Source organism: Pteropus vampyrus, unplaced genomic scaffold (genome assembly GCF_000151845.1).
Source record: "Pteropus vampyrus isolate Shadow unplaced genomic scaffold, Pvam_2.0 Scaffold155, whole genome shotgun sequence".
NCBI lineage: Eukaryota > Metazoa > Chordata > Mammalia > Chiroptera > Pteropodidae > Pteropus > Pteropus vampyrus.
In genome coordinates this window covers 2,255,415-2,265,367 of record NW_011888936.1, presented here as the reverse complement: position 1 = coordinate 2,265,367, position 9,953 = coordinate 2,255,415, and the positions used below count along the sequence as shown (strand labels likewise).

At 33.8% G+C, this 9,953-nt stretch overlaps 1 protein-coding gene across 4 annotated transcripts in view; it reads left to right on the top strand.

Annotated features, from left to right (window-relative positions):
* PIBF1 (progesterone immunomodulatory binding factor 1) overlaps positions 1 to 9,953 on the top strand; it is a 152,077-nt gene that overhangs the window by 124,078 nt on the left and 18,046 nt on the right. The gene's annotated exons all lie outside the window — the stretch shown is intronic.

The window sequence follows — 9,953 nt, the reverse complement described above, 5'->3', positions numbered from 1 at the left end:
TTTTAATTTTCTTACACTAGACTGTAATTTTTTACAGCACTTCTGTCTCGTTCATCGTGTGTCCAATGCCTAGTGCACAATATTTGTGTTGAACTTTAAAGTTTATAACTTTTTTTTAATTTGTTCCTCACCAAAAATCTTTTATAGTTAATATAACCCCCATTTTATAAAAGGAAAAATGAGTTTTGGGTGCCTTGCCCAAAGCCAGTTAGTAATTAAGAGATAACCCTGGTTGTTTAAGTCAGATTTATTGAGGTATAATATACATACAATAAAATTCACCCATTTTAGCATACATTTCTATGATTTTTGACTAACTCACACAGTTGTGTAACCATTACAACAATCAATATGTAAACTAGTTTCATCACCCCAGAATGTTCCCTCGCACCCCCTTTGTAGTGACCCTTTTCCCCACCTGCAGCCCTAGCCACCACTTATGTTTTCTGTCCCTATAACTTTGCCTTTTCCAGCAAAAGGCATTATTCTTTTCTAGAATGTCATATAAATGAAATTATTGGTAGTAGTATTTTCAGTCTGGGTTTTTTCATGTACCATAAAAAAGATTTATTCATGTTGTTACAAGTATTAGTCATTTGTTCCTTTTTATTACTGAGTAATATTACAGTATATGGATGTACTAAAGTTTTTTAATCCATTCAGCAGGTGATATACATTTGGGTTTTTTCCACTTGAGGGCATCTATAACTAAAGCTGCTGTAAACATTGTGTATGTGTTTTTGTGGAAACGTAAGTTTTTATTTTTCTCGATAAATACCCAGGAGCAGAATTGCTGGGTCATATGGAAAGTGTATGTTTAACTTTATAAGAAACTGCCAAACTATTTTCCAATGAGACTGTACCTTCTGCATTCCCACCAGCAGTGAATGAGAGTTCCAGTTGCTCAGCATCCTCGCCAGCAGCTGGTACTATGAAACCTAGTTTTTTAATCCGGCGCATTTTTTCCACAGAACTATCAGTACCTTGTCTTAGCCATGTTTTTACCATTTTATTAGCCTAACAAAGAAAGAAATGTTCAAAACAGGTCATTGGTTTATGAGTATCTTAAAGGCATTTTTCCAGTCTGGGAAAGACATACCATGTATTTAGGAAGAAATTATTGGAAGGATACTATTGAGAGGGATGACCTGGAGAATAGTACTGGAAGCAGTTGGAAGGTGCATATTCTAGAAGTGGTATCAGGGAAGTTGGGGGATTGTCTCTGTCTTAGAAATGGCCTTTGGAGTGAGTTCTCTTTTAAAGGTGTATTTTATATGATGGGTGAAAGAGATAAGGAGTCCCTGGACTAGATTTCACTGGAGACTTTTAGGTAGATAAGTAGATCTAACAACAGGTTACAGACTAGGAAAAGATTCTTTGAAGATGTTTAATCTTTTTTCTGACTTCCAACATTCCAAGCCTTATCTTCTATCGCTTATGTCCTAGGACTGTTTCTTCAAATAATTGTTTCTTCACTGTGGAAGCCTGATTCATTCACTATATGGATTTTTACAAATGTGTTTAAATTGGAATATTTAAGAGATAGTAACTACGATGTCCATTCAGTCACACTGATTTTTTTTTTTTCATTAAGCTGCATAACAGGTATTTTTTTCAGAATGACAGTTCTCATTTGATTTTAGAGGATTATGCTAGACTCTGAAAAATATATGAGCAAATTTAATTTACATATTTGATACATCATACTTGGAATCACATTATTGACGTGTCCAAGTAAAAACTAAAAGTTTTACTCAAAGGCTTGAAAATTGAATAGATTTAGAACAAAATATTTAAACATGAAAATTAAATACTAGCAAGATGAAACTACTCATGTAAATTGCCTATTACTGCACGGCATCAATGAAATTCACATGGATACATACCTGATTAAATAATTGTCAGTTAATATTCATGCATATGATAATCTCTCTTCATTTTGACAATTATATTTTAGTAATCTAACCTCGTAACCTTTTTTAATGCCAAACATGTAAAGAAAAGTAGTTGGTTTTTTTTCCTAACAAAGCAAAGTAAAAATTTAAAAAAACAAGTCTGATACAAATTTTTAATCTTTTTCTAAGAAATAGTTTAATACCAACTTGCGTGGTATGTGCAGATGCCAAAGCAAGTGCAAACCACTTTTATAGAAACAGAACAGCCAGTGGCCCAGGGAAAGGCTTGACCATTCACTTGAATGTTTACTTAATAAAACAGAGTCTGCAGGATTGATTTATTCATTTTATAGCTCTTGAGGGTCAAGTGCTTAGGATAGCCAATAGGTACGGTTAAATAAGAGTAACCGATAAATATAATTTTGTGAAAGTGAGGCAAGCAAGGGCCCTAAGGCACAAGGTGTAGGTGTCCACAGTCAGAGGTGAGCACAGTGCAGGTCGGCACCGGAGAGCCAGGACCCGAAGAAAATTAATACGACTCATTGTTTTAATCAGCTAAAGAAACCAAATGAACATTTTGAATTTTTTTCATTTTCTTTTTTATGCCAGATAGCTAACTTTTTAAGCAGTGTCACTTAGTTCTGGTAAGACTGTAAATGGTCACATAATATGAAATGAGATTACTAACTCATTACGTAGTTATCAAGTATGTATTAAATGAAAAAAGAAAACAGATGGGATAAGTCTAGATTGACAATTCCAGGATATTTGGGTCATGGCCACAGAGGGTTTTTATTTTTTTTATTAGTGTTAGCTCAAAATTATTAGTTTAGAAGTACCTTCTCTCATGTTAGGAGTTCAGTTGTGACATAAACATTTCTAGGACTGATAAAATTATCATTGACCTCTTATTCTAAAAATTTGAAGCATTTATACATTATGGTTATGTATATTTTGAATTATGAGCAGTATAATAGGTGATTTTGATTCTCAGCTTTTCTTTAAAGAAAGTATTAATAATAAAAAATATTAAAATGTGAAGAGAAGGATGGGTATTGAAAAAAAATACCATTTTTTAGATTGCCTTTTCAGACCATAAAGCTCAATTGGGATGGGTAAATATATTAGGTTAAAAGATCTGCACAACAAATACTAACTAAAAGATTTGAACATGAAGGAAATTGAGATCTCATACCTGTTTACATCTCTCCATTTTAAATTTTCCAAGTTCTATGCCTGTATTTAGTGAAACCTCCATAGAGCAGAGTGATGGGGAGGGGGCAAATTATTTCTCCTCACAAAATTTCTTTCATGAAGGTACAATTTAATGTTATGCCCTCTGCCTTTATAGAGGATCAAAACAAGATCTGGTGTCATCTCTCTTTGTTTTGTGAAACTATTTGAGTCAGTCTACTAAGTACTTCTATTTATATTAATGTAATTTAGTTTCTACTACAAGTCCACTGAGATAAATACCATTGTTCCCACTTTTACAGATAAAACTGATGATGGATGGTAAGAATTAAGCAACTTAACCATGATTACATACTTACTGTCAAAACTAGAAGTAAATTCTTTTTTTTTTTAATCTGAAATAAAAGTTTATGATTTTCTTAGTTTCATTTAAACAAAAATCTCATGATGAATTGTTGCTTGCTCTGGTTCCAGGAAAATTTTTGCCTCTGTAGATGAAGTTATATCTTTTCTTTTTTGTCAGAAAATGAAAACTATGTAATTTAATGTATTTCCTTTTTGTCTTCATTTCCAGAAAACTCAGAGCTGAATATCTTATCCAGGTGTTATAATCTCTTTCTTCTCTTTCACTTTGGATGCCTCAGAATAACTTTTTTTGTTTTGTTCAAGTGGGGTATAATCTTTTTTACCCTTAAATGTCTTCACTTATACTAAGATTGCTTAGGTGTAAAAATATAATGTATAATAAACCTTAAATAATTGGGTTAAAAAGAGGTAAAAGAAAAGATCAACTGATAGAATCTCACTCTTAAATAACTATAGCAACTCTTCAAATTAAACATTCAGTTTTGAGGACAAAGAATGTGATTCCTTAGAATGGCTTCTTTCTTGTTGAGCGTACCCCTCAGGAGTCTTTCTTAATGGCTTTCATTTTCCATCCATTTTTATCCACTCATATTTTCCTTAATAAAACAAGATTTGCTGATCACCTTTGGAAACTCTAATTCTAATTTTCTTCATATCTATTTCATCATGTGTCTTTAGAATATAAGCTTTCAAGAATAGGAAAAGTATCTTTAATCAGCCAAACGTCTAATAGACTAATGAGTGTAATTTTAAGAAGCTGATGTAAAAGCCCTTTTCTAATTTCCTTTGCAGTTGTATTAAGGGCGGTGGTAAGAGCCCCACTTAGGAAACTATTCTCTCATGTATGTGGTGTCTTGAATAGATGGTTGATCATGGTGTCTGACAAAAATGGACCAGTTTGAGAGCAGTGTAGAAAGCAGAATCATGGGGTTTGGCGACTGAATTTAGGGAACGATGAAGAGACGAGGAATGAGAACTGGTGCCCAGGGTTTTGGCTTATGTCTTGGGTTTATGGTGTTACTACAAAAAACATAGGAGGGATAGGTTTAGGGAAGAAAGACTCAAGACATCTGGTGTTAGAGATTTGAGAGTCACAGCATAAAGATGGTCCTTTACATGAAAGAAGAAAGTACTAAATTAAATGAACTAGTAAAAGTATACAGAGTGAGAACAGAAAAAGGCCTGGGACAGAATTTTGAAGAGCAACAACTTTTAAGGGGACGGGCAGAGGAAAAAGCGCTTGCACAAAGAAGAGTGAGGAATGACCAGAGACATGGCAGGAACATCTGGAAGAGAGCAGAGTCATTGAAGCCCAGAAAAAACTATTCGGACGGGAGAGAATTGTCAGCAGTGAATAGGCTGTCAAGGTGCCATGTAAAATAAAGATAAAAAAGAAAATGTTATTTGGATTTAACAAGATGCCGAAAGAGTTTCAGTGGAGCTAAAACACAGATTGCTGTGAATTGATGAATGAGTAGAAATTGAAAAGTAGTCATAAGAAAAGTGGATAGCCCTTAAGATATTTGAATAAGAGAATATGAGATGATCAGGGAGCAGGAGACCAAGGCTTTTACCTCCCAAAGTTGGAGAGTATCCAGTTTAAATGATGATAGGAAGGGCCAAGTGGTGAGAGGCATTAAAAGTACAAAAGAGAGGATAATCATTTGAGCAAAAGTATAAGGAAGGGAGGAGATCCAGAGCAAAGTGATGGGATTTAACTTTAGATCAGAGGAGTACCTTTTCCATTTTGAAAAGTAAAAATATCATGTTAAGATAAAAGTAAGCTTGTGATATGGTAGTAAGAGTTTAGGGAGTGTCCATCTAATGGCAAGAGATGATAGTTTCAGAGTTTTCAGGAAAGTTCTCCATGAATGTTTGTTAAACTAATTATGATTCTTTCCAGTCTTCAACAGTAATTGCACTAGAAGCTATCAAATAGAATAGTCAAATAGAAAGCTTTAGAAACTAGCCTTTTCTGTATCCATGTTACCTCTCCTCAAAAAATAAGATTCACTCTGATAACTGTATTTTAACTTAAAAAGTGTAGAAGCTCTTCCACACTCAAGAACAATTTTAGAGAACTATCTGAAAGTAGCCAGCAGGAAGTCGTATCTGAAAAGTTTGTCTAGAATAGCGCTACTCCTCAGACCCTGGACATTCATGATAGCTGTAACCACAGCAACATCTATGGGTCTCAAGCTTCTAAGGAGTAATATATATTTGTGGGATATGAGAACCATTTTAAGACCTGGGATTCTTCTACCTCTCACTCAGTGCTCTTGCCAGGAATCTCTCGGAGTCCCCAGGTATAACCAGCCACTCTACTAAGTACCTGCAGTGTGCAAGGCCTCACACTTGCCTGAATGTTGGACTGTCTCCCACTCTCCCGGATAACTTGCCTCTTACTGCAGCATATGTCACTTAGCAAAAAGAAAACAAACTCTGCAGTTAGCCAGGTTTCTGAAAGTGAAGTCACAGTATAATTATCATTCTTTTATGGTATGTTCATGTTCCAGGATTCTAACTTGTATGTTCTTTGTGATTTCTCGGAAAGTTTCAGGAACATTTCAGCATCACAAGTGCCCCTTAGGCAATGTACTTCATAAAGGGTTCAAAGAAATTACATTTTTCTATATGTGTGTCATTCTTTTTGGTTCATACTTAACTGTTTTGAAATTTTCTTAAAAGTACCTTTTTATATGTTTTTCTTACACATCTATGTAGTTAAATTTTATAGTCAGCATGACTGACAATACTGAGAGGGTAAGTTAATTTTTCTTTAATGAAGATGCAATTATTTCTCAGATTCACACATTTCTCAGTGATGCTCTTTAAGTTAAAATTTTTTTTTAATTAAGTGTAAATGAGTATTTTAAAGAAAGATTATTGTAGTAAAACCTAAAGCACACATACAGTATAAGCCATATTTTCCCTACAAAGTTTTAGAATGCTTATTTTTTTCATGTAAGGATATGTGCATTCAGGTCTGAGGAAATTCAGGGAGAAAAATATTGCAAAAATATTCATTGCAAATGAATTTACACATACTTTAAATAAGATGGAACCAAACCTATTGTATAACAGTAATAACAATATCCTGATGAGTTTTTATAACTTCTTTTTTCCAAAATGTTTAAAACACTTTCAGATCAATTATGTAGTACTGCCGTATGTAGGAATTAGTTAGAGCTTGCTTTCAACCAAGTATATCTGGGAATAAGCAATCAGAGAAAGAGAAAGTTTTAAATTATCCCTCCATAATGAGAGAGGTAGCTTTTTGCTTATGCCTTCTAGAATTCAAGAGGGCATTAAGCTTCTCCCCAAAAGAGATATTTTTTAGTTTATAATAATAATGTTTAATATTTGTGTATTACTTTATAAATCTTTTTATATTCATTTATTCCACTCAAGCCCTATGATGGTCTTGTACCCATTTCATAGAAGCAGCCACTGAATCTCTGTTGTCCATTCTGTGGAATGTCGACTCTACTCAATTTTGAGTTGCATAAAACACACTTGAATTGCTTTTATATTGTAATCTATAGATCTCTATGTTAATGTGGACTGGTATAGAACTTAGTAGAACTAGGGCAAATTATTTTGATTTTCATAAGTATCTTGACTTCTTTAATCTTTCTATCTTTAAAATTACAGGTATCTTTGTTGTATCCTGCAAGTAAAACTCTATCTTGTGTGAAGCAATATAACTCATAAAAATATTTTTTCTGTGTCTAAATGCCCTTTTAACTTTTTTTACATCACATTTTCACATCTATTTTGTATTGTATAGACTTGTCATTTTCTTTCTCTCTTTTTTTTTTTTTTTTTTAATGAAATGTGTGATTTTCCCACTACATTTTAGAAGTTCGGTAATTTTCTCTTTTACAAAGTAGTATACTTCTTGTTCTTTATCAGTAAGTAAACAACCTCTTACTGTCATTCCTGTGTTTTTATGACTCTCTTACTACAGTAGCAGCTTATAACAAACCAAACAATTCTAGGACATAAGGCAACACACAAAACAAATTGCCAAATTATAAAATAAGCCTCTAGAAGTGTATGGTGGCCAGGAGAGTACATTGACAATGATATGAGATAATTATGGTCATAATTCTGTTAGGTACCATATTGGCATATTTTGATATCAACCTTACAAGTCACTGATCACATATCAAGGAGCCAACACTAAGAAAAGGCTGGGAATGCAACATAGAGAAAGTATAGGCAGTGGAGTGAGTCCCACTCTAGAAATCATTGTTCAAAATGGAGGATAGAGTTTAGACCCTGAAGCTGATGATGAAAGTCAACAAGAATATACATCAAAACTTATCAGATTAGACTGAAATAGTAAAGGCCAGAAACTAGACAGCACCCAGGCGAATACTGTCACAGAAGGGAAAGCCAGGCACCAAGAGGACATTAGTACCAAGAGACAAAGCAGTCAGAAGTCCAAGTTACTAGTCAGTGATCAGCTGAGCTAAAGAACCCGCACAGACTAATCAGTATAGAATCAAGGCGCCCATGCTTCTGTTCAAGTCAACAATGGCAGTAGATTTCAACTCAGGGGCCTACTTGAACATGTTAATACTAGCTTCCTCTACCTGGATCACTGTTGAAAATGACCTAAAGATAATATCCAAGTTCAGGAAAGAATGTTTCAGGTGATTAGTTCTATCCCCCAGGCTATGACAGCACAGTTATCTCTCATTCATGTAAACACTTGAGCTCTCACTAAGCTTTCAGTCATTGATAGGGTATGGCTCCAAAAATGTTTATGTCTTCTGAAATGCTTTAGACTAAGGAATAGATAGACCTTATTCTGCTCTGCTCTGGCCAGGACTTCTTTCTTTAGTCTGTTCTAAGCTCAAAACTTTTAATACTAGCAAATAATCTGAGGAATCAATCAAGATGATGAAAGAATTCTTTTCAGTCATAAGAGAGATGAATGAACTTGGGATGTTTAGAGAAGAAAAGGCTTAGAGATAAGAAATTCAAAGTAGGCATGTGAAAGAGGCAAAAATACACTTGCTATATTATGCATGTCTCCATAGGTTGGAATTAAAACCTGAGGATAGACATAAGGAGACATGTTTTGTTTCGGTTTGCTTTGTTTCGTTATTATTGTTGTTGTTTTGCTTTGTTTTGTATAGCAGCTAGGTTAAATGACTCTAAGATCTCTTCCAAACTTGAAACTGTTTGTCAAAGCCTTTGCCAAAAGGCATTTGCAATATTGGGTAAATAATCACAGCTCTGAACCCAAAAAGACCTGCAGTCGAATCCTACTTTCACATCTTAGCAGCTGATGAACTTGGCTAAATTTCTTAAAACCTTCTAAACCCAGTTTCCTCATCTTCAAAACTGAATATCTACATCCTAGTATTTAGGAGAGGATTAAGTTATTATGTAAAATACTTAACTGCATAGCCAGGCACATGGTAGATACTCAGCGAATATTAATTCTTGTCCTTTCTGTTCCTCTCTCCACACCTAAAACTATATTCTCCCCGTGAGGCAAAGAGATGATCCTAGGATGCATTTACCCTATAAACGGGAGCAAGTATTTCAATGAAAAAACTGAGGGGCTGTGAAAACAGCAGTTTGCGTTGTAGATACTCCCGCTATTCTCTAACAATCTTGTACAAAATCTGTTTTGTCTTGTATTTAGAGTGTAGTGATTGGCACTCAAGATATATTTTAACTTCATCAAAATCCATATATTAAACTGTGCTAAAATCTGATTTGATAATAATTTTAAATTCTTGTTGAGCATTCAGTATAGAATGGATGACTTTGAATTAAATTTACATTTTCGTTTAAATTATTGTGATAGGATAATAATTTTTGGTACTTTTTAAATTTTCGTCCGTTAAAAATCTCTTCTGAAATGTTTACAAGCGAAATCTGAGATATGAAATCCGCTTTAAAATATTTTCCAAAAACTGGTAAGGAAATAGATAAAACAATATTGACAAAACAATTTGGCAGTTCCTTAAATAATTAAACATGGAGTTACCATATGACCTAGCAATTCCACTCTGAGGTTGTATACCCAATAGAAATGAAAACATGACCACAAAAACTTGTGCATGAATGTTTAAAGCAGCATTATTCACAGTAGCAGAATGTCCATCAGCTGTTTAATAGATAAACAAAATGTGATATAGCCATATAGTAGAATATTATTCAGATTTATAAAAAGTAATGAAGTGCTGATATAGGTTACAATGTGGATGAACCTTGAAAATATTAAGCAAAGTAAAAGAACCCAGCCACAAAGGACCACGTGTTGTATGATTCTATTCATATAAAGTATCTACAACAGGAAAATCTATAGAGATAGAAAGTATATCAGTGGTAGCTTAGGACTGAAAGTTGGGGGCAAGATAAAATAGAGAATTGATAGCTAGGGGAATCAGGATTTCTTTTTGAAGTGATAAAGTTTAAAAATTGACTGCAGTAATGTCTGTGAATATATTAAAAACCATTGATTTATACACT